Below are 26,664 nucleotides of genomic sequence, written 5' to 3' on the forward strand. Positions count from 1 at the left end.
TTCAATCAAGTGGATTTGAATTGTGGCCAGTTTTCATAGCAAGCAAATGCTGATTAAGATAGATGAAAGCATTAGAGAAAGGCAGTTTATTTTCAAAATGCTATATTCATAACAGACATTTCAAAATCCTATATTCATAAAAGCAATATGCTATTAAACTTCATAATTCTCTATTCTCAAATATTTTTGCATAGCAAAAATACCTTTTGATATTAGGGAAATAAGCATATAAATATTTATATGACAAGCTATGTAGCACACAAAATGAACACTATTAAAATCATTTATAATATATGTATATTTAAATATATAAACATTTATATCTCTTTTATACAAACCAGCATTGGCATTTGGTGGTAGAGGAAATTCCAGAATTTCCAATCTGCTATCAGAAAAAGACAATGCTTTTTAATAGCACTTAAGTGAATTTTGAGCCAATGTAGCATAACGAGGTCTCTGCCCGAAAGGCATAAAAATATTAGAATCATATAAAGTGTTCCTGAGGAGATGTATAAGCATTTTGCCATTTATAAAGCTATCTGATGCAAAGTAGTTACCTAGTTTAATCTATATTTTATTATAAAATCAACATATATAATTTTGAATAAAAAAATCAAGCAACATAGCGATATATCTATCTGTTCTACTACCGGCAGGCAGTTATTTTGGTATGAATTTGGGGACACACTTCAAGTTGAGTTCCTTGGGAAGCCACCCTAAGGTGGAGATTAGCATGTGGAAAGATTATAAGGAGTACTTTGGAAATCAAGCAATTCATTAGTGATGTGCCTTCGTATAGTTTACTGTGTATTTCTCGTTCATTCCTGAGTTATGTTAGACTTCTTGGATCTGTAAATTTTTTCTTTGCATCAAATATTAAAACATTTCTGCCATTATTTTTAAAATAATGAGCCTCCAATTACACATATAGTGGACTATTTAAAGGTGCCCCACTACATACTGATGTTCTGTTCATTTTCTTCTCAGTATGTTTTCTTTGTAAGTCTTTTTGTGTGATTTCTATTGTCAAATCAACTAATGTAATATTACTCAATTCCTCATCTGTGTTAATAGCATCTAGCATATATATTATCTAACAGTAGACATTGTTTCCTTCTCTTTAGAAGAGTGACTGGGATTTTACATGTATCTGTGTTATCTCTTCAACACATTCAGTAACTCCTTGACCATCTTGAAGATATGAATTCACTTAAAAATGACTTTCTCTACTATTTTTATTATTTGTATCCTGGGCCAATTTAAAATTATTTTTTCATCATTATGGGTGTTGTTTTACTGTTTTTGGAGAACCAGTAATTATTGATTGTAATACAGACATTCTAAAATTTAATTCATTGAGTTATTAATACTTTTGTATTCAGATTTTCTTTACTTTTGTTCTGGGATACAGCTAATATATTTAAACACAACTTGACTTTTGGAGCATCTTTTTTAAACCTTTTTAGTTTGGACCACAGCAACTGAGGCAAAACACTTCTGAAGTACCCTGTGAATGATGAGATTGTCTACTGTGACTAGTGGAGATAGGCATTATTTCCAGCATACATGGGCTCTAGGGATTGTTTCCTTTAATTCTTCATGCATAGCTCTCTTCCTCATCTTGAGGAGTTTACTTACATATATAAAATGATCAAGACTCAGCTGAAAACTGGAAGAGAGCCCTCTAAAGATCTCTGAATTCTTCTCTGTACAGTTGATCTCCTCTCTTCTACTCTGCACTGTGATTTACAGCCACCTTGCCTTCCGTAAGCTCTCTGCTCCATATCCTCACTCAAAGAGACCTCCTGGGTTAGTGAGCCTTCCCTTTTCCTTTGTTTTTTGCCTAAAATTCTCTCTAGACATGAAGCTTTGGCAATTGTAGGGCTCACCTCGTTTGTTCCCAATCTCTCAGGGATCCTGTCCTTCAATGTCTGATGTTCAGTGTCTTGAAAATCATTGTTTCATATATTTTTGTCCATTTTTAAAGATTTTTTAAAAGACAGGATGTTAATTCTGATCCCTTTACTCCAAATTGGCAAGCAACAGAAGTTCAAAAGAAATGATGTTGATGTCATTTGATATTTTAGTACATTGCTATTATGCAATCTTGAGATTACATAATAATTGTAAATGTCTAAGACATGTCTGATGGTCCTCTTTTCTTGACAATGTGGTTTAGTTGAAATCAGTGATCATTTTATCAAAATATTTTCCCTTAATTGGAGTATTTTTTAAAAGACTCATTTCATTTTGTTTTTCCCTTTCTCAATGTATAGATGAAAAAAGGAAGGGAATCTAGATGTCTAGGGGAAAATTCTTCTAGCTAAGGAGCAATGAATATTATAAGAAATCCTCTAAGCAATTAAGACACTTCTTTCCTGGTGATTATAGTTCCACATTGAAGCATCCACATTCATATTCACATTGTCTCTCTCTTTCTATGTCTCATATTCATTCATTCTCATTCTCTCTCTCTCTCTCTCTCTCTCTCTCTCTCTCTCTCTCTCTCTCTCTCATTAAAAATTGTCTTGCTTTGATAAGCCAAATAGGAGCTTTGGAAATTTCAGCTATCATGGTTATCATCATTGTTAATTGACTAATAATGGATAGGAAAGAGAGTTTAAATATTTGCTATGAGATTAGTTTGGAAAACAGAATGAAAGTGGTGCCTGTCAGCAACAGATAGATTTGTTGGCATGGACCAATAATAGTTACTTTAAGGAAACTCAAGCAAGTAGAGCATGTACTAAACAAATAGAGCCAGAAGTACAACAGAGTTTTAAGCCTAATGTGTATAAATTTAAGGAAAGAAATCATTTTTAAATATAAAATGAAAAATGTGTATCAGATTACCCATATATAGTTTGATAAAACTTCATTCTATTTGCTAGTTCATTTTGAAAAAGGGAAATCAGTATCGTGATGTTTGGTATTGTCATTCAAAATAAAATGACTGCCAATACTAGAAAGGGGACCTAACTGCATACAAGTTAATTATTTTTCTGTCACAAGAAAATTATCGCATAAATACATGAATTCGTATTTTCAAGATATTTCAACATAATATGACATATCACTATGAGAAACCTCTTTTAAACATAGCACATTTTTGCCTTTGAAAACATGAATCATATGATAATAAAATTAATTTGTTAATTAATTCATTTAGTTATCTCTTCATCTATTTATGCATTAACTTAACAATCAGTAATTGAGCACATATGCAAAGCTTTATCACCCACTAAAATATTGACATGACACACTAGGCTCTATTAAAAGTTTAGAAGAATGGTTAAGAAGTTGGATGCTAAACTTAGAAAGTTGGTTTTAAATCCCACCTCCTTTAGCTTAATAGCTACAGAAGCTTATGAAAAGGACTTCTTGTCATGTCTCTGCTTCTTTTCTCTTAAATGAAAATAAAAATGAGATGTGGATTAGGTACTTAGAATGGCATTTTCCACAAGATAATTATTCATTAAATGTAAGCTCTTATTATGATTAATCATTATTCATCAGTAATTAGCTTATATCCATAAAAAACCCTAACGTTTATTTATTGAATTATAGTCTGCAAATATTTGAAATGTAGAAATGACCAATTTGGATGTTTTATTAAACCTTATTTTTCTGTAGCATTGTATCTTCACAAGGTATAGCCTGTGGATTAAGTATTGAGGAAAATTTCAATTCATCCAAGCAAATACACCTCAGATAGCTGACATTTCTGCCTCTTCATTTTCTAACTAGCAAGAAGAAATGTTAATGGGAGTTTTTAAAGGGAACACTAAATACCATGACAAAAGCTATGAAAATATTAGCTCATATAGTGACACAGTAAATCTGTACACCGTCAAGTACACTGAATGAAAATAGTAGAGATCATAAAATGCCCTAACATTTAAGTCTATCATGTTCTTTTAGATCAAAAGGAAATATTTTAAAATATAGGCTGTTATGGAACAGATTTGAGAATTCATGCTGTTGCCAGTAGAAACCATTAAAAATCACCATTAGATTATGTTTTTAAAAGAGCTGAATACTCTTCCTATTAATGGAAATAAACCTGTTTTATGGAATCTTTTGATGCTTTGCAAACTATAGTAAAAATTAACATTAATTTCTCAAGAATGTTGCCATGAACAAGCAGGAGACCTTGTCATCTTAAGAAATTCCATTTGAAATCAGCCTTAAGAAGTAAACAGTAGTGTAATTGTTCAGATAAAATAGCCAAGCATAAATGCTAAGCAAACAGAGTAAAACAGCAATGTATTATTTTGACATGAATTAATTGCTGTTTTTAGGCAAAAGATAAATGTTAACTGATTCTCTGCTTTATCTTGCAATGTTACTGTTTTACTACTCCATAGCTTGTATTATAGAGTTATTATAGAGTAGGTGTGTAATATATTTAAATATGTTGCTCTAAATAAATTAAATAAAAAAAACTGCTTACTTTGTGACTTAGGAATAAATCTTAATTCATTGTGATTGAGAATACTTAAGTCAACATGAATTAAATGTCATGTTTGAATTCTACTAGGGTCCTACTATAAAATGCCAGAAAAAAAAAACTTTGAGGTTAAAATCATTTTCTAGTCAAGAAAAATGTACTGTTTCTTTTCTCCAGTTGAAATGTTCATGAAGAATGGAAAATTGCATATAAACAGTGAAGTTACAGCATGAGAATCTTACTGTGATCTTTCAATCGAGAACAAAAGGGAGAAAAAAGGGAGAACTAGTGCTTTGGAGTTAGAAAAGGCAAAGAAAGGAGAATACAAATGTATTGTGTTTGACAAAAGTCAAAGACAAGTTTAGCTTTTCTTCAGCTCTACATTACCTTGGCTATTAGTGATTGAAGAAAATTCTAAAGTACTTTGTAAAGGACCAAATTCTGATGAGTTTAGATTCAAAGAGCACAATGTAGTTGGGATGACTCCTGTACAAAACTTTGAGACAAGTGAATCCAGGAAAAAGGCTCTCCTCCTCTTAATGGAAATGTCCAGGATTTCTCATACTTCTCATCCTGCTTTCTGAATTTACAGCCCAGAAAATCCTCATGTGGCAGTTGCTGTCATTGAAAAGCCAATGGCTTGTGTAGAAATGATGAAAACAGAATGGATGTGCATAGGTCATTCACAGTATCTACTAGAGAGAGTGAGATTTGTGTATTTACTAGGATGCACTTTAATATGTAATTGGTAATCTACTTCCTCAAATGACTCTGTAGGAGATAAGTAACTTTGTATTAATACAGATTGAATCAAAGGCTATGTGGAAAAAGGCATATGGTGTTAAAGACCAAATTGGATACAGTATGTTTTCTATATAGCTAGGTTTTCAGTGCTGATTTTACCAGCTGCTTGGTGAGTTTGACAGCTTCTTAACAGTTGTACTGCTGAGACTCAAATGCTGATAGAAACTTTGATGGAAAAATCACTTGAGTAAATATTTCTGCCATCTGTTGCCCTTCATTAGGCCCCTAACGTAGAGAATAATTCATATCATTGCCTGCCCTTTGTATTTCCCCAGCAGTAATAAAATTTCATAAGATCTCATTTTCTGGTCACAAAATCATCCTGGTTATCAATAACTAGAGAACATGTATTAACATAAAAGAATCAGTGGGAAAATTTACTAAGAGAATTTGTCTCTAGTCATTTACTTTAGGGTTACAACAATATATAAGTATGGGAATATATTTTAATGTGAGTTTTTCAATGTTATTGACTGATAGAAGAACAAGAATTCAGTCTCTTAATACAGTAAACAGTTGGGCTTTTTATTCTTACGTAAATATTGTTACCCTTTTATTGCTGCTTGGAAACTCCTCTACAACTTCTTGGCTCCTATGCATCTTTTCAGAAGTAGTAAATAACAGATTTATTGGGAGTTTGGCACAGTACAGAATTTCAGAGAGGAGCTCTAAATCATTGCCTATCAAATGTCTCCTTCATAAATAAGTATATTAAAATAATTGGATAATTGCAATGGCTTGCTCTTCGAGTTCTGTTGTCCAGCATGACATGTTTAAGAAGATGACAGATTGTTACACGTTATTGGAAAGAAGAGAGAATAAAACTGTAACTGACTGTAATAACCACAGCAGTAAAGAACTGTTTAAAATGCATGAAAAACGTGTCATCCCTCAGGGATTCCTGTTTTTATGGAATGAAATTATCAAGAGAGTAAAAGTGTAAAAAAAAGTGAAGCATGTTAATTGCAAATCCAAAATTGAAAAATCATAAACTACTCATAACAATATAGAATCAATGACAAACAGGAATTGTTATCTAATAAAATATAAGCTTAATGTTTATATACATATTTTTGAGGACTATGTTTTTCTTGCTTATCAACATACATAGAAAAATGTCTCTACAAATTTAACATATACTATTCATTAGATGAGTAAGTTAGTAAATAAATGACTTATGATTTTCTTATGTTAGTCCATTAGCCAAATTATCTGTAATCTTACCCTTCTTGCCATTTTTATCCCATCTCATATTGAAAAATTTCTCTCTACTATTACTATGTAGAGGATACTTGAAATTATCACATGTACAGACAGCTTAATAATATGATGGCTCCATTCTCTCACCAACGGAAGTATTTCTTAAATGCAAGAGCCCATCTCAAATATCAGAGCATTCAATGTGAGTCTACTGTGTGCAAAGAAGACAGTGCTTGTTACTAGTGTACAGAGTTGACTAAGAACCCTTTCCTTAATGAATTCATAGGCTCCTGAATTCAACCTGTGGACACAAAAAAAAGCAGCACTGAGTAGCCTGTAAACATTCTAGAAAGTCCTGGACCTAGCCTATAGAATACGGTGTTTTTATTTGTGTCCCCTAGTCCTACTTGATGCTCTTCCATTACACTTCTGAAATGCTGTGGCACTCAGGAAAATATGGCTTTGGGAACCAGGAAAGAGGAAACATTCTGAAAGACAGCATGAAGAAAAGCTAGCTATGGACAAGTCATATAATGAAAGTGAGAAAATCTTTCAACATAAATTGTAAATTTTGAACAATGATAAAATTGACAAATTATAGTACAGGAGGCCTATTCACAAATGAGTTGGTTCAGTATGAAATATTCATCAAGTTGAATACAAGTATCTAGTCATAATAATGGTAAACCTTTCTACAATATGACCAAATTATAGGTACAATCCAGAGACCACCATTGTTTGCTGTCATAGTAAACATTTCTACAACTCTTTCTTTAGGGAGGCTGTAATTGACAGACCTTAATTAGAAATGATTTTTTATTAAGACCTTCTGATCAAAAGGAGTAAAAATATTCAAGGACTTAGCTAACTGAAAAATAGTAGATATATCTGATACAAATACATATCTGTAAGGTGGCATTTTTCTCCTGAAGTTTTATGAGTTTGTTATTTCTTTCTGTTAATTTATAACTTTATCCTCCTTCACTTTTAATCCCTTCCTTGTCCTGGGATGGGCCTTTTGTTTTATGTAAGCTCGTTTTGAGGAATATTTCAAAGAAACTTAAATAACAGACTTACATGCTGCCCTAGAATTGAGATCTTCATGTAGTCTACTGAGCTGGTTATTATAAGTAAATATCTCATCTATGACATCTCCCAGAGTACTTACAATTAAATGAATTCTAATACATTTTATACTATACTTATTAAGTGTAGTATAAACACACTTAGTGTGATTGACACTATGAATAAAAATTCTTTAAAGAAATTTTCTTACAAAGCCAAATCTTGCCAACTGTTTTTGTAAATATAATTTTAGTCTAACTAAACCATGTATCTATTTATTTATATATTGTCCATGGTTGCATTTTTTTTTGTCACAAATGCAGGGTTAAGTAGTTGCCAGAGAGACCACTTGGCCTATATACTCCAAAATATTAACTATGTAGCCCTTTAAAGAAACAGTTTGCTAAATCCTGCCTTAGGAGATAGAGTAATAAAAAGTTTCAATAAAAATACAGGGACCCTTTTAACCCTCTCTTTATAAACTATTTTTTCACCTGATGCAACAGAAAATGGACTTAGTCCATGTTCATGAAATAAATAGAAAGTCATGGTAACAACAAAAAGAAGAAATTAAAATAGCTTTTTATGTCAACTTTCCATTCCATGCATTAATACAAAGGGATTGATTACAGTTTTATTCTTTGAAGATCATTTAAATTAGTGTTTGGTAGACTTATTCATTTTGAAGAATATAGAGCAACTATTTGTTGACTGATAGTACTGCCAGTTCCTCTTTGATACCTGAGCAGTCTTAGGAGGTCAATAATATTGAATATTCTGTCCAAGAGTTACAATAGGTTGTTCTGCCAGAGCCTTTCTTTCACCATCCCAGTGGTCCTAAGCACAGGTCCTCAGCCTAGCCAATCATATTCTTTTTTTTTTTTTTTGAGACTTTTAATTGTCTTGATATAAATGATAGTATTGAGTTCATCCATTCTAATAGGAGTGCCTTGTCATTACCAACAATTTCCTACTGCTATGGGTCCTCCACTGCTACCCAATTCTTTGTATTCTTTGTGTTTTTCTTCAATCTCTGAGCCCTTCCATTTCCTATTATCTCCTTATTGGCAAAAGAAGTTTCTGTGGATTATAAATGAAGGATTCTAAAGGATACATAGTACTTCATAGAAACTCTTCTAGCCTGTCTCATTTTGTAAAGAAAGTTGAGTCTCCTTGGAAAACTGCAAAACATAACCATTTGCATGTAATGAACAGTTTATAATACTTTAAGATTGATGGGCAATTTCTATTTGACAAGAGAGAAACAATTAGGATCAACTGTGGTCGTATATCGCAGAATACCAATGTTGTTTCCACATTTTAAGTGTTGTTGGATCATTATATGGGATTCATAATTTTGTCCTGTTGTACCCACTTTTGCATTACCATTCAGTCTTAATTTATTATACCCTATTAAAAGTTTTTAGGTAATTTGTTCTTATTGCTACTCAGACATTAAAATGTCTGCAGGCTGTGAAAATGAATAAATTTAATGTGCCAGCATAGTTCTCCAAATCCTGGCTTTACAACTAATAGTACAGGCTTATATTGTATTGTAAATCCTAGTTAACACAAATTTATTTGAAAATCCCATTTTACTGCTAATTTTAAATAACACATTTTTCAAACATTTTGTCCTGATGTTCTATTTTGTATGATGTATGGCTGTTATGTGCTTACAGAACAATATATGTACTTTAAATACCAAGGATGGATTGTTGAAACAACTTTAAAACAACACAGTTGTTAAAAAACAAACCAATAAACTGTGCAGCATGGTTTAATGGATGGTTAAGAAGGATGCTATGAAGAACAAAGTCATCCAATCCATTTCACAGGAGTTTGCAAATTTAACCTCCTAGCTAGGCCAGTCCCTGGAAGAATACTCAGAGCAATTCAGTCATTACAGAATAACCCACGAAAGGAGGCTAAACTGTTCAAATCTTTTTTAGTCTCCCCGGAATATCATTAACAACAGAAATTCTGAAATAAACTTACAACAATGTTCAGAAAAGAAGAGTAGGTGACCGAATTAGCCTCTTTTATGCTGCTATAACAGAATAATCTGAAACTGGATAGTCGATAACAAACAGAAATGTGTTAGTTTACAGTCCTGGAAGTCAATATTTAAACACATAGTGGAATATAAGAGAGAATGAGAGGGAGCTCAACTTGTGCTTTTGTGATGGCACCAGTTTCACTCACGAGGATAAAACACTTATGGTCCACTCATTTCTTAAAAGCCCTGCCTTTTGGTACTTTTATTCTAACAATCAAATTTCAATATGACTTTTGGAGAGGCTAAACATTCAAACCGTAGTACTCATACTCACCACTACGACAGGGCACAGGGTTTAGGAGGCTAACCAAATGGTTGAGCCCAAGGGATAGATCTCCCCAGATATCCTGTATCTTAGAAAACCTGTGAACCACTACTAAGTGTAACCTTGAACATTTAGCCCTGACATTTCTCTACATTTCTTTTGACCTTTAAAGTCAATACCTTTCTTCAGCACACTTTTACTGTGGAGCTGCCCTATGTCAGACTCTGCTAGGTGCTTCGGATACAGAACTTGGCACAATCTGAATGTACTCACAGAGAATGTAAGGTTTATTGAGGCTGAAAGACATTTCGCTAATCAAAATACATATATGATATTCTCTGTAGATGGACATTTAAGTAACTAAAATAATTTGTAAGGGACAACATAGAATGAGTTGGAGAAATGACAACAACAGTAGTAACTACCTGGCTAGAAGATTTGAAACAAACTCCCCAGAGGAGCTGATAGGGAAATATGTGAGAGAAGTGTAAATCCAGAAAAGCTTGAAAACTGATGATACCAGGAACACTGTGACATGACAAAGACAGGATAAAAGTACTCTTGTCCAGCTTATGGATGCATGGGACAAAACGGTGGGAAATAATGCTGGGGGCAACTTTTCTCCTTTTTTAGATTTATCACTTTGGTTTACTTTATTTTAATCTAATGAACTTGTATTTTCCAAATCATGGATTTTGAAATCAATTTTTTACTAAAACAAAATGAAAAATAATTGTCAGATTGCATTGCATGTAGAAAAGTATTGTTTCAGAGATTTTTGTTTTTAATCATGTCTGTGTAGGTCGTGTGAGTATATGTATGTGTAAGCATGATGGAGTCTTTCTGATTAGGTGTCAAAAATAGTTATATGATGAGTATAAGAAGTTACTTTTAATAGAAATGAGTTCAGGGAATGGATAGTTTAGAAAGATGGTATAAAATCAATTTTATATGCACAGAAAGATACAACACAATATTTGTTTTATTGATGTCTTATAAAATTGCCTTGTTTTTAATGATATTTTAAAATTACTTGAGTATTACTTCGTGTGATTTTTCAAAAAATCCCAGCAACACAGGTAAACCAGATAGTCTTATAACTCTTACAAAAGCTCAGAATTGCTGAATGACTTAACCCAAATCATAAGGTGAGTAAATGAAAGTCTTGGGACCCAAGCACTTAGTGATTTAGTGACTAACAGGAAGAAGTTAGAAATGTTAAGGAAAAAAATTCAATCATAGTTCTGCCTAATGGATATTTAGGAAACTAACAAAATGAATAATCTGTGCACTCACTATAAGATAAGGCCTTTGTAGGAGGCATTAAGTGTATTAAGTGATAAATATGAAACTTCTTCCCTCCATTAAAAAGTTATTTAGTGATGGGCATAATCTTAATTAAACCTATCTTATTATGTTATCATCAGTAATGATGAGATATAATGTAGTTATTACTATGGTTATAATTTGACCTATAGTGTATTAAAATTATGATATTAAAAGGGGTTACTTTTATTATAGATGATGTTAGGGTTGTTAATGATGATGTTAACAGTAGTTAAAACACAACAGGTACTTCATAATTTATAAAGCACAAATGATTGCATTATAATTCTCATATGAATCTCCTGTTAATATATATATTGGGGGATTCTTTATTGCTATAGGATGCAGGTTGCTGAGGATACAGAAGATTTAGGGCCCCTCATCTACTTCTCCCTGATTTAAAATAAAGATAGGATTTTGGCAGGAGAGCAAAATTTACCAAGTAGCTCTTACATGTGAGGGACATGGGCATTGGACTTTAGCAAGTGTTGATGCTGTTTAAGAAGCCACTTGGTTCACACAGAGAAGAAGCCTTTGAAGGTCACAGACAAGGATTCAGTAGTTACCTCTGTTTCAGAGTACCCTCAGGACAAACCCACCGTGAGTTGTGGTTTCCCCCGAAGCGAAACTGTTTTCCCTTAACTTGACATTTCTGTGAATATCAGCATTCTGTGGCTTATGCAATGTATTTTTTTATTGAGTTTCAGGACAGTGCTGCAGATCAGGAGTCTCAGCATGAACAATGCGTCCTGTGTAGTGACCCTGTAGCAGTCAAGGAGGCAGATGTCTGCCTCCATGTAAGAGGCTGAGGAATCAGTTACTTCCCAATACTGAAAGAAATCATTCTAGTGCACACAGAGATAGATACATGAACCTCAAAATTATGGTAGACCATAATACTTCTAAAATTCTGTAGTGACCATATTTACCAAGTCCTGCGGGAATGAAGAGGGAGACAATGAACTTGGTGTTGGATAGCCAAGGAATCATTGCAATAGGCATGCAGTTTCACAATGAGGGAAAGAATGCCCTTGACCATAAAAAAAGCATGTTCAAATTCTAGGCGGCCTCATGAATGTAGGTTGTTAGGTGAATGGAAGACAACATTAAGTAGCAGTAGCTAAGGAATCAAATCGCCAGGTAGAGAGCAATAGCCTGGGCCAGAGAGGTAGGTGGGGAGCACCTTGTGAAGGACTTCACATGATACACAGATGTGCCTGTGTTGCAGTCTATTAGTAACAGAGCCACTGAATGTGTTTATGCAGAAGAGGGTGGGGACAAGCTTAGCACTTTTGAAGATAAGCTTATTTCTGATACTTATGGTTGGTTGTATACCTTCTAAGTTTTTACATTATAATTTTGTTTAGACCTTTTAAGAAAAACTGCGACTTAGCATACTTGAAAAAGTGCAGTTTCAAGTCATTATTAGAGGAATATATTTGACAGATTTTATGATCCTGTTATACCTGTTTTCTACCCAGACATTCCACATGTCAACAGATTTTAAATGGTTTACTTCTGCCTCGGCATCCATCTGACAATATTGTATATGTTTTCTGATTGAAAATAATAAAACAGCCCTTATGATTAAGATGGACTTACCATGATCATAATGTACTCAAGAATCTTTCCAATTAAAAAACAGTGAGAAAATTAATACTGATTTGCATATCCTTCTGCACCTGTCCCAAATCAGATATTAAGCCCTTGTTGCCAAAGGAGGGAATGCTGCAGCCTGGCTATTAGCATGGACTCTCAGTGAGCTGAATTTCAACAAGCAGCTCTCTCAATGTATAGAAATTCAATGAATATTTGTAGGCCTACTGTGTGCCATGTAATATTCTAGGCAGTAGAGATGAAGCAGTGAAGTAAAACAAGTGTGGGTTCTCATAGATCTGCCAAAAGTAAGTAAAGGGATGCTTACAGTGAGAGCCCTGTCTTAAATTTCCTCTTTTGAAATAAAAATTCCTCTGTGAGAAAGATGTTACATTGGAAGCTAAAACTGCCAAAACTTCAATAATCATTTAGCAGTCTGTTGGAATTTGTCTATTTTGGCTAATGGGAACTTGGAAATCTAAACCTTTTATTGAACACAACTCCTAATGAAATAGAAAAGTGAATAGCTTTCCCTATACTATCCTTGACTGTCAAGTAACAATCAGAAACCATCAAGAGCATGATGCTTCACTTCCCATCCAGCTCCTTGCTTATGTGCCTAGGAAAGCATCATATGATGGACCAAATTTGGGCCCCTGCCACCTAGGGGGTGAATTGGATGGGGTTCCAGGCTCCTGGATTGGCAGCCATTTAAGGAGTTACGCAGCAGATGGAAGATCAATCTCTTTCTCTCCCCTCTACTGCCTCCCTTTCAAATAAATAAATGAATAAATCTTTTTAAAAGTTTCCTCCAGCACTTTCTCTAGATAATATTTCTCTTTGTATCATCAATACTTTACTCAGGAGATACTGAGATTTTCATAAAGTTCTTTACTTAAATTCTTACTCTGGGAGTCAGCACTGTGGCTTACCAGGTTAAACCACTGCCTGCAATGCTGGCATTACATATGAGAATGATTGTTGGAATTCTGCTTGCTCCTCTTACTATCCAACTCCCTACTAATGTGCCTGGGAAGACAACAGAAGATGTTCCAAGTGCTTGGGCCCCTGCTACCCACTTGGGAAACCCAAATGGAATTTCAGGTGCTTGGTTTCTGCCTGGCCCAGCCCACAACCTTGGGGCCATTTGGGGAGTGAACCAACTAGTGCAAGCTCTCCCTCTCTGTTTCTCCTTCTGTTCTGTTAACTCTGCCTTTAAACATATTATGAAAATTAAATTGATGTGTTTCTTTTTTAAAAAAATGTTTTTTTGTTTGAAAGGCAGAATTACAGAGAGAGGGAGAGAGAGATTTTTCCATCCTGGTTCACTCTCCAAATGGCCACAATAGCCAGGGATGGGCCCAGACGAAGCTAGGAGCCAGGAGCTGCTTCTGTGTCTCTCACATGGGTAGCAGGAGCCCAAGCACTTGGACCATCTTCCACTGCTTTCCTAGGCATATTAGTGGGGAGCTAGATAGAAAGTGGAGCAGCTGGGATTCAAACTTGTACCCATTTGGGATGCCCACATCTCAGGCCTTAGGTTTTCCCACCGTACTGTGAAACCACAATACTGAACTCTGCTTATTTATGGTTTTTAAAGCTATTAGAAAATCTGAAATTACTTTCTAAAAATTTGTTTAGTTTTAAAATTTTTGATTTTAAAATGTTAAGACTCATAAGTATTATGCATATTATTCAAATTAATTTATTTACTTTCAAAATTGACAGTTGAAGTTGTATTTATTGTGTAGATTACATCCTACTAATCAATGCTGCTCTGGGGAGTCCAATTTAATAAGGTCTCAAGTGTTTGTTATAATCAGGAAACTTTTGAAATATTTTGTAGGGGAATAAGCAAATAATGTTCATTATGAAGACTCATGGAAAAAGCTGTTTGGGAAAGGACTTGGTACCCCTTCCTTTCCAGTACCTGCTCTTTCCCAGGCGTCTTTCCCTTCTCTCATTCTAAAACTGCGGAGTTCACAGCAGTCTTCTGACTTAGAAACAGCCTTATCTCTGCTCCAGGCCTTTGCATTTGAAAAAGAGGAAGAAATTCAAGATCAAGGGTAACATTATAATTTGTGGAATAGGTGAAAGGAGATATGTTTTAGGTAGGAACTCTAGCAGCCACTAATAGCACTTCTCTCGCTTCTAAAAAGTTTGCAGAGGAATAAAATGTGCAGAATAAGCAATATTTAGTAGCTTGCAACTGTGTGTCATTGGACTGCATGTCCTCATTTCTGCTTGCGGCACCCTACGGGACTCAATGAAAATGATTCATTCCAAAGGGGAAAATAAGCAAACAATTAGAGTTGGCCACAGGGTGTATTCACCACTGTCAAGGCTTAAGTGAATGTGGAAGATTTCCTGTAATTTACCAAAGTTGAAATTGGTGGTTTAACCCCTAGCTGAACTACTAATTATTGATATCCTTCTTGCTGGTACCTGAAGAAAAAGGTTCTCAAAAGGAATCATTGTCCAAATTATAGTATCTATCTTGGCCATGGAAGTTATTTAATTTTAGCCAATATTTGTGATTTTTTTCATTTATGGGATAAGAATACTGTATAATGAGCCTAACTCTCACTGTCCTGACTTACCTATCTTATCACACTAAAATAAGTATATATTTTATATATATTATATATATTTATATAATATATATATATTATATATATATTATATAAATATATATAATATATATATAAATATATTATATTTTATATATATTATATAATAAGTGTGTGTGTTTCATATTTCTGAAGTTTACTTTGCTCCTTTATTATACATTACATTGCTACTGACAGAATAGAAAAAGCAAATACTATCGATTGTAATACTGTTGTAATACTGTTTTGTTGTTAGTCATTTACTCTTTTTGTATATTTAAGATCTTACATGTATAAAGCAACATAAGCTATGTGTTTTCTCAGTTAATTTTTTTTCAGTTTATAAATGTATTATAGGCCAAAACTGGGAAAATTTTGGATAATAGAAAAAAGTATGAAGAAGGAAATCCATAATTCTTCCACCTGTTGTCAAGGTGAAATTTTGTTAAGAAATTAATATTTATATCAATCATAGTGAATACCTGGCAGATTTTATTTCATTCTGTAATGAGAGAACCAGTAGGAAAAAAAAAAACTGGTTCAGAAGAGGATACAAGGAATCAAAGCTTTCATAATTAATCAATGCTTAAACATTATGTTAATTTTATTTGAGAAAACAGAGAGACAGAGAAAGAACTTGCATCTGGTTGTTAACTCCCCAAATGCCTCCAATGGCTCCAGGCCTGGGACCAGTGTCAGAGCCAGAAATTCAATCCATGTCCCCAGGAGAGGAACTCATTCACTTGGGCCATCATTGTTTGTCTCCTGAAGTCTGCATTAGTAGGAAGCTGGAGTCAGGAGGCAGAGGCAGGTGTGAAACCCAGACACTCCAGTGGAGGGTGCAGGCACAATAACCATGAGGCCAACTGTCCACCCCAATAATAAATCAATTTTTAAAAAGTTTTCTGGAATAGTATTGTTAAATAATATATAAAGAAGTTTAATATCCTTCAGTCTTTGAGGGTTATATTCTCCATTGGATAAAAGTCACTTGCATCATACCAAGCTTTTTACATATTACCATTTACTTTCTAAAGTTGTAAAATGAATGAACTCAAATTAGTAGTAAACAGTAAGTCAGATAGATTTGCTTTTCTCTGAATTGTAGAACACTACCATTACTTTGATACATGTAAAATGAATAATAAAATCATTCTTCACTTTTTAACCATTTCCCCTTCTAAGTTGTTTTCTGTATGGATCTTTGAAATATAGTTGAAATGCCCTGAATATTTGCCATCCATTTTCTATTCCACTGGAAAAGATCAAAGGTGTTAATCAAATTATAGATCTCAAATGTTCAATACTCTGTTAAAAACAAAAAACCTTAAACATAGTCGCACCCTCTAAGTACATGGTATCATTAAAAGTTTTGATACTGTTAAAATCAAATAAGCCTTTTTTCCCCAGATAATGTGAAGTCACTATATTGATCAAAAAATATAAAATGTCAGTTAGATAAGAGACATCAGATAAGAGATGTTTTATATAATATGTGACTATAGCTAATAACAATGTTTCCTCTTATTGAAATAAGTATTCTTGGCCGGGCACCATGGCTCACTAGGCTAATCCTCCGCCTTGCTGTGCCGGCACACTGGGTTCTAGTCCAGGTCGGGGTGCCGGATTCTGTCCCGGTTGCCCCTCTTCCAGGCTAGCTCTCTGCTGTGGCCAGGAAGGCAGTGGAGGATGGCCCAAGTCCTTGGGCCCTGCACCCGCATGGGAGACCAGGAGAAGCACCTGGCTCATGGCTTTGGATCAGCGCGATGTGCCGGCCATGCCAGCCATTTGAGGGTGAACCAATGGCAAAAAGGAAGACCTTTGTTTCTGTCTCTCTCTCTCACTGTCCACTCTGCCTGTCAAAAAAAAAAAAAAGTATCCTTTCCACAAAAACAAAAAATGGTAATTATGTGAGATAATGCGCATGTTAATTAGCTGGACTTAGCTATTTCACAATGTACACATATTTCAACAAAACCCGTGTATGACAAGTATGCACATTTTGCTTATTAAAATAAGTAGAAATAAATCTAAAAAATAAAATAAATATAAATAGGATCTCATTTGCATAAAAATTATGACAATTGGACACTTCCAGAGACTATATGAAAAGCTTACATGAAAAGATTTTTGTGATTCTAAACACACAAAAAAGGCATGGCTGTCAGAAGAAGAGAAATCTTTGCCCTTCAAAAAGTATATCAGTTGATTATATTATTGTCTTACTACTATGATGATAAATGGGAAGTTGCCTCTGAAATTTAACTCTTTATAAATTGTAATCCCTCCATGTCATTATAAAACACTTTGAGGATGTTAGATTTGTATATATAAAAGTAATATTATTAGCTTGGTTACATGAAATGGAGAAATAAGGCTTAGTATTTTAATATACAATTTACACAGATGTATAATCATGGAAGTAATATTAAAGCATGCATTTAAAAGTAGTATTTGTTCCCACAAAACATTCTACTGGCTTATCACAATCCCAATGAAAAAAATATAAAACAACCATTTACAAGTATATAGGATTTTAAGCTGAGATCAGGAAGACTATAAACAGATAGAGACATAAATGTTTATGTGTCCCATCTTTTCCAATGCAAAATTCAGAGCTCAAGGTTCTGTTTGATACATGGGCTGCATGGTTATCATAAATGCCAGTTAGTTTCTTTAGCAGTAGTCTAAAATTCAATTTTATACTCAGAAGGAATATCTATGTATTTATGTGATGTTACAGATACAAGGAATCTAAGTCCTCCTGTCAGTTTAGTTCATCAAAGATTTATAGAGCTGCTAGTATGTGCCAGGTCAGTGCCAGGGTATAAGCAAGTTCTTTATACATGCCTGATTAGGTAGTTTTTTGTTTTGTTTTGTTTTGTTTTTTCCTTGTGGAAGAAACTTGTTTGGGCTAACTTGAGGGTAAAAATGTGGTGGGTACGATCAACTGGAAGGTTGCTAGTGACAGCCTGGAATGCAAAGACAGAAACAAGAATGAAAGTTGGGAATAAATGCGGTGTTGGGAATATATGTACCTGCTTTTACTAGGTCCTCACTACTAGCAGGTGGTCCTGTAAAGGCCATGGCTGCCCTGTGGAGTTATGAGAAGTCCTGGAGAGTTTCCCCCCAAAAATAGACAAATATCAGACATTTTCTCTGACGTGTTGCAGTTAATATAGAGTACAAAAGATGTAAAAGAATGAAATTGACGTTTTGTGGTGTGATTGTCGTTTTTAGCTCTTGTTTATACTACTGTGGAACTGCGGTCTTCCTACTTTTACTTGTTGAATATTATGATTAGTAGTGAATTAAGCTTATGAATATAGAATAGATTAAAATTATGTCTTTGCAAAAACTGATGAAGAGAGGGGAATTGAGAGGGAGCAGTGGGGTAAGGGAAGTGTGGTTGTCTTCTTGGAACTGTACTTATGAAATCTGTTCTCTTTATATTAAAAAATTTAAAAAGGAAAATGGATTGGGATTATCCCAATAGAAGTCTATGAGAAATGGATTTATAGTAGGGATTCTTTACTTTGTATGCAATCTATCCTTTTAGCTGTGTAGCAAAGTGCATAAGCACATCAGGATAATCATTATAAACACAGAATACTGATACTTAGGATTACAAAGAACACTAATTAAATACTATTGTAAAAATAAATTTTACCTTTAAAATATGGCTATACTTCTTTGTATTAACATCAGATTAACATGAGAATTGTAGTAATTATCATGCACTTGCTGTGACCCTGAGAATCTAATGTATTCATAAATTCCTTTAATAAAAAGATAAAATTAAAAATAAATTTTTAAAAACATCCTGCTACATAAGAGGGCATCTAAAAGATCATGGAAAACTTATGAAAAAACTATGCATGGATTTCAAACATTTTTGTGTTAAAATAAACATCTTTAAATTCAGTTTTCCATGAACTTGTTGAAGTGCCCTTATACATATGATTCTTTGTGAATGCAGTAAACAATGAGCTCCAGCCACAGGAATAATAGGTACTACAAATTGAAGTTAGTAATGAGCTAAATAGTATTTCAGGAAATCTGCAGCTGTTATATGATATGAAATTATCTGTTTCTATTAGTAAAAGCCACAGCTGCAGCTACTATTACTGTGGTTTGTTCATTGTTTTCAGGTGAAGTTTGGTGAAAATAAAGACATGATATTTTTCCCATCTAAGTTTGCTCTCCTCTAAAAGTCACATTACCACAGGGGAAAAATCTCTATGAGCTAGTCCCCTAAATCTGCTATATCAAAAACTGAGTAGCTAGAAGATAACAGAAATTCATTGTTTCTCATTTGGCGCAGAGTTTGATAAAGGTGTTGCCCTCTCTGAAAGCTCTAGAAGAGAAGTTTTCCTTGCATCTTCCTAGCTTCTGACGATTACTGACAACCCGTTAAGTTCATTGGTTTATAGACTCATGTCTCCCCTCTTACACGGATTCTCCCGGTGTGTTTATTGCTGTGTGTCTGATTTCTTTTCTTATAAGGACACAAGTCACTAAATTAGGGATCACCCTAATCCTCTAGCACTTATATCATCTGCAGAGACCCTGATCCATATCAGGTCAGATTCTGAGATTTTGCTTTGAGAGATTGGTAGGGTGGGGGTCACTGTGCAACCCATACTCAAGCAAGATGGATAACTGCAGTAGGTATCCTCGGATTTCCTTCCTTCTGGAACATGCTAGGTTCCTAGTTTTAGCACACACAATCTGAATGTTTCTGATCAGTATGGCTAAAGATTTTTTTCTTTATGTTAGATGTATTAATGCCATTTCTTCTGTATTTCCACCCAAATTACTGATTGGAACAAAGTTGGAGGGCATCAGTAGAGTAGGTTTCTTCCTCAGTATCGACTCTCCTCAGTGATGCATTGATTCTGGGCTCTCTCACTCTTTGGCTGGAAACCTTCTCTAAACTGTCCTTATAATTTTGAAAATGCCTGCCTAAAGACACAAGTAGTGTATGCTTAACAATGGATTAACTTTTCTATGTAATGATATGGATTTTATACATTAGAAGGCATATCCCCCCTGCCATTTTTTAAACCATTAGCCCTTATATATAATCAAGCCATTTCCTACTAGTTTCCTTTAAGTTTAAGTTTAGCAAGTCTCTAAAAAATGACAATTTCTTTGTAAATCATGTTTCACCTGTTCTCACTTACCATTCTGAAAATAAGCAGAAAAGGGCATTCAGTAGTGTTAATGTAATGACTAGATACTTTTCACAGGCAAAGGATTAAGAACCAAATAAATCACAGTATTAATTTTAACAGAAAGAAATAGGAGCATCTCATCTTTTTTTTTTTTTTTTTTTGGACAGGCAAAGTTAGTGAGAGAGAGACAGAGAGAAAGCTCTTCCTTCCATTGGTTCACCCCCTAAAATGGCAGCCACGGCCAGTGCACTGCGCCAATCCGAAGCCAGGAGCCAGGTGCTTCTTCCTGGTCTCCCATGCAGGTGCAGGGCCCAAGCACTTGGGCCATCCTCCACTGCCTTCTTGGGCCACAGCAGAGAGCTGGACTGGAAGAGGAGCAACCAGGACAGAATCCGACACCCCGACTGGGACTAGAACCCAACCCGGTGTGCCGGCACTGCAGGCAGAGGATTAGCCAAGTGATCCAGGGTGCTGGCCTATCTCATCTTTTAAATACAAATTTGCAAGTTCTTGACCCCCTATGGTTTAGTGTTGATTTAAGGCAATCAATTATATCTAAGTTCAAAAATATCTGAATTCTCACACAAAACCCAAAGCTTATAAAAACCTAAACAGGAAATTTCCAAATAGTTCTATAGAAAAAAATATTTCTTTTTAAAAAAGAGAAATATAGACAAGGACCCTAAGAAAAGCTAATACTCTGTGTCAACTGGAAGTGATGGCACCTCAACCTACATGGCATTGACAGTGACAAAATCATTACATAGAAAAGGAAGGGCTCCAATTTGTTAGTTAAAATTCATAGTCCTCTGTCTTAATGTTTTTGGCTCATGATCCTGAGAATACATAAATATGTGCATAGCTCTTCTAAACCTTTCAATATGATCAATAGATTGTACAGTGAAGACATTGCATATAAAAAAGACAATCAGCATAAGATCATTAAATGAGACTCTTGTAATGATATAAACTAAGAATCAGGTAATAGATTATTTTTCATGTTCTATAGACTTGAACATATAATATCAATATCCCACATTTGTATTACTCTTTACCTTTTATATTGCTGGTACAATGAAGTGACCTGCAAAAGTCAAAAACTCAGAAAATTTTAGGGCTGACTTCTTGACCTAGATTTCATTCTTCAAGGTCAGTGCTGTTTTCTTGTAGCTCACCCAAAAGGGAAAACCACTGTGAAGGGAAATTTCTTTGATATCTGGAACAATAATGTAGAAGCTTACAAGTATTATCTACCCTGTCATAAGCCTATTGTTGCTTTGCACTATGGAACTGAAAGACAGCATTAATGGCTAAATGTTATACTTAGCAATACTTCATATTACTCAGGACTGGAAATGTGCATGAAATGTACAGTTTTTCCAAAATAGTTTCTATAATAATTGAGATCTGACAAGTAACCTAATGATTTCATGGCATACTTTCAAACATAAATGTGAAAATGTAAGGACATGGGCAAATATTCATAATAAATATCCTAATATTAAGCTAGCAGAGAACTTGAATGGAGAAATGGAGAAATAGAGAATAATGAACGACACCTTTGGGAAAGTTAGTGATACATAGCCTTATGGGGAGTCTTACTGATGCTTCACAATCCATGTCCATCGAGTCTGGCATTGGGAGCAGAGCCTACACAAGACTAAGCATGGGTTCACATTTTCCACAACTACACAAGCAGAGTGGACAATGGAGCATTCACAACCTTTCTTTTTCAGACAGTAGTTCCTCCTGTTCTATCTTACTGATGCTGCTGCTTGTTGCTTGTGCTAGCTCCTCTTTCTCCCTTTGATCAATCAGGTTTTCCTATCAAAACAAAACTTGTAAGCCTATTTTGTCTCAGAAATGAACATTTTCTTATTAATTCTTATTAATATATTTACATAAGTGTAGAAACATGGGAAAATATAAATAATAAACAGAAAAACAAAAATGTTAACATTGTTCTTTCATAACTGAATGAATTATGCTGCATGCCTTGGAAATGTATATATTACAATTTGAAACCTATTCTTATGGATTCTGGAGATATTGTCTCTTAGGTGACATCTTTGGTTTTTATGGCCTTAAACATCATCCTTAATTTGATAAATCATGAGTGTATCTCTCCAACCCAGATTTCTTTCAACTCCAGATCTGTATGTCTACCTAAGTATATGACACACATCATTGCCATATGACACACATGCAGCTTTGACATTTCACTTAAAATTTTGCCTCTGGCCTAGTCACATATATTCTACATCAGCACCTTATTAACATCTACTGGGTTGTTAAGCAATAATTGTTCACATGATTCTATTATTTCTCTCTTTTCTCATATCTAATCTATAGACAAGCAGTGCACTGTAATTTGTGCGTCCGAACTCTATTTTGAATTTACCTTTTCTTACTCTACATCACCACCAATTTAGACCAGGTTACTTCTTCACTCTTGTTGCATCAGACCACAACCTCTTAGTGTTGTTATTGGTTTCTTCCTATTCAATCCTACAAAGCAAGAAGACCAGTATTCTCAAATGTTAGACAAATGAAAGCATTTCCATGGTTGAATCCCTCATGGACTTCTTTTGCAATTAGAACGAACTCTAAACTTTTTATCATGGCTTAAAATCTACTGCATTACATTATGTGCTGAATACCCTTTATTTCTACCTTTGCCTTTCTCTTCTGAAGCCACAATTTCCCCATCCATATATCAGAGTCATACTACAATTTAGTCACTTTCTGCAACATCTGCATGGTCTTTTCACATGCTGTTGCCTTTGGTCTTGATTCAAAGGTATGGAGAATATCTTTTTCCTATGGCCATTGGGATATTTGTAATATAATTCACAGGCCATACATAATTATCAACTTAAAAATTAGCCTACTATAGAGTTAGTGAAATTCAAGTCCTGCCTGCAGTTGCCTTGGCAGGGCCAGACCAAATGATTTTGTGGGCCTTATATGGCCTGTGGGCAGACATTTTCCACCCCGGTCTAGAGCATTCTTCCCTTTCTTTTTATGGTGTTAAGTGCAGCTGCCTCCTGGATCGAGACTGGATTGCAGTATCTTCAACTGTAGAATGGAAATAACATTTGGCTTAGAGTGCAGAGGTATTTGCATTATAAAATTTAATTTCTGGGATCCAGGAACCTCCCTAAATCCTATCCCTAGATTCTGGATTATAGGCCCTATCATAGACTAGGATAGGATGGAATGTCAAAATGAAAGCCAAGGTCCTATTGTGCTTGAGTACCACACAGTAGGCACTCTCTAAAACCTGTGGTCTCACTCCTTTTTTCTTTTCTTTTTGAAGCATTCTGCATGTGAAAACAGAAAAATATATAGAATGGTTATTTGTCTTCTAGAAGTTGGGATTGGTACATCGAGGACTTGTTAACAGAGGAACAGCAAAGATGAAATACTGAAAGCACCACCAAAGGCAGAGGTCAAGCCAGAGAGATTTTATTTTTAAATGAATACACAAAATATAAGGAATGTATTAGAAAAAAACTAACTTAGGAAAATATATACAGAAGACATTCATGAAATTATGTTTGCAGGTTTTTTCAGTGTTCAAAATTATGGTTTGAATTTAGTGAATTAGGTGCTTATTTGAGTGTGTGTGTGTGCGCGTGCGTGTGTGTTTAATCAGGAAGCCTAAATAAAAACTAACAGTAACAGCAATTTTACTTTTCTGGACTTAAATTAATGGCTAAAATTTAGTCCATTCCCAGAACAGCATGAAGTATATGTTTTGGAAGGTAGTTAATTAATAGGAAAAAGAGAAAATGTGTCCATAATCAAAGCCATCATAGTCCACATATACTAGTAAATGTTCTGAGATATCCATACCATTTAACACATATCCAGAGTCTGAAGTCCTCTTGACAACAAAAGTAAGAGAAATATAGCAATACCTGCTATATATCACCATAATCCTTTTATGTTTTAATGGAGATTCACCGTGGAGGACATTTCATAAGTTCAGACGTAGGTAGGTAGCTCTTAGATATAAGTAGGATTTACTCCAGTTGAGTGCTGTGCTAATTCCACATGGATGGAAATGCATTCTGGTGTGACTTGTGCTTCTGTGTATATCCTCTATGGCCTGTATCTATTTTGACAATTCTGAAAGATGTGCTTATCCTTTCTTTTATCTTTGATATTGCTGATTTAAAGAGCCATCGCTCCTTTTCCTCGTAACTAGATTCATCTTCATTCATTTCTGCATCATCATGGCTGACTCATGTCTGGTTTGTGATAGGAAGCATGCTATTGTAAGGCACCCTGTTAGCACTATGCAGACCTTGATATGAGCCTTGACGATAATACCTACTTCTATAAAGAGAGAGCTGGGGGTTCTCCTTGAGTTCCGGACCCAGCATCCTTGTTAAGGACACCTCTGTGCTTTTGCTTTCTGATCTTAAATGGAAAATGATTAGTTGAGGCATTGTTAGGATTATGTGAAATGATACATTTAATGTCAGGGCCCCTTATTATATGCTCTTACACTTTTAGGTAATGCTTACAGATTTGTAAAATCACTTGACTGACAATGTTTTAATCAGTGCTTTTCTGTAAGCTTCAAGAAGGAAGAGTCTTGTATTTTTTCCTATATGAGAAAACTTCCAAAAATTCATGGAAAATTGGAATTAAAAGACAAGTTCATTCTGATGCAAAGGCATTTTGAAATCCATGCATAAGTTTTCCATAATATGCATTTTCATTGAATTTTTTAAGATTTGTTTATTTATTTGAAAGAGTTACACAGAGAGAGAAGGAGAGGCAGAGAGAGAGAGGTTTTTCATCTACTGGTTCACTCCCTAGTTGGACTGGAGCTGCGCTGATCTGAAGCCAGGAGCCAGGAGCTTCTTCCTGGTCTCCCATGCGAGAGCAGGAGCCCAAGGACTCGGGCTATGTTCTACTGCGTTCCCAGGCAATAGCAGAGAGCAGGATCAGAAGAGGAGCAGCTGGGACTCGAACCGGCGCCCATATGGGATGCTGGCGCCAGAGGTGGAGGATTAACCTACCGTGCCATGGCACCATCCTCACTTTTTTATCTTTTATTGATTTACTTGAAAGAACAACAGAGAGAAGGAGAGAGAGCACAAAAGATTTTTCAATCTGCTAGTTGGCTCCCCAAATGACTGTAACAGCCAGTTCTGGGATGAACCAAAGTTAGGACCTAGTAACTCCATCTGGGTCTCCCACATTGGTGGCAGAGACCAAAACACAGCAATCTTCTGCTGCCTTCTGAGGTGCGTTAGCAGGGAGTTGGAGTGAAAATTGAATAGCTGGGACTCCAGTGGGTCATCAGATATAGGATGCTGATGTCCCAGGAAGCGGTTTAATCCACTGTGCTACACATATGCCTTGCAGTTAAGAATAAAACATTAGTCTGAGTAACACCAAGAGATTAAAAAAAAATCCATTTCCTTTGGATTGAAGCTACAGGAGAGACAGACATTTGATTCAATAGAGACTTCTACAGATCAGAACTTTCAGAAGAAAGAATTGGTGACTTGAGTAAGGCACTGAGCACAGGCAAGGTTATGGGAAGATGGAATATGGGAGTTATAAACAGGAATTTATGAATCAGTTAGGTCATTAGTAAGAATGACCTTATATGTCCTATTGAATTTCAAGAATCTGTGATTATTGGAGTCTTATTCTCCCTACAAGAGAGAGGGGGCAGAAGATGAGACTGAAGAAAACACAATGAAATCCTAAAATGTAAGAAATAAGGCAGACCAGAAGCTAACTCTAAATTTCAAGTGTTATTCTAGAGCCAGCCCTCTCTATTTACAAGTATTGTTCGTCAGAAACTCAGGAAACTCTAGTCTTTACATCTGGGTCCATGAACATCTTGAGATGTTCTCTTAGAGACCCCTAGAGAGTCAATTACAAATATTTAACATCAACAAAAAACAAAACTGACAAAAATGATTTTCAGAGCATTCTAACCAAGTTGATATTTTGGTCATGAATACCTCAAGGCATATCTATATAAAAGGCATAAAGATACAATTTAATTATAGAAAATATCTCTTAAAGAGTTTATGACTGTTGAAAAAATTACAATTATAAAAATCCTGAAGTGAAATATG

The 26,664-nt window shown here is 34.9% G+C and overlaps 1 protein-coding gene across 9 annotated transcripts in view; it reads left to right on the top strand.

Moving 5' to 3' along the window:
* DMD (dystrophin) overlaps window positions 1-26,664 on the top strand; it is a 2,142,101-nt gene that overhangs the window by 1,012,509 nt on the left and 1,102,928 nt on the right. The gene's annotated exons all lie outside the window — the stretch shown is intronic.

This window comes from Lepus europaeus, chromosome X (genome assembly GCF_033115175.1).
Source record: "Lepus europaeus isolate LE1 chromosome X, mLepTim1.pri, whole genome shotgun sequence".
NCBI lineage: Eukaryota > Metazoa > Chordata > Mammalia > Lagomorpha > Leporidae > Lepus > Lepus europaeus.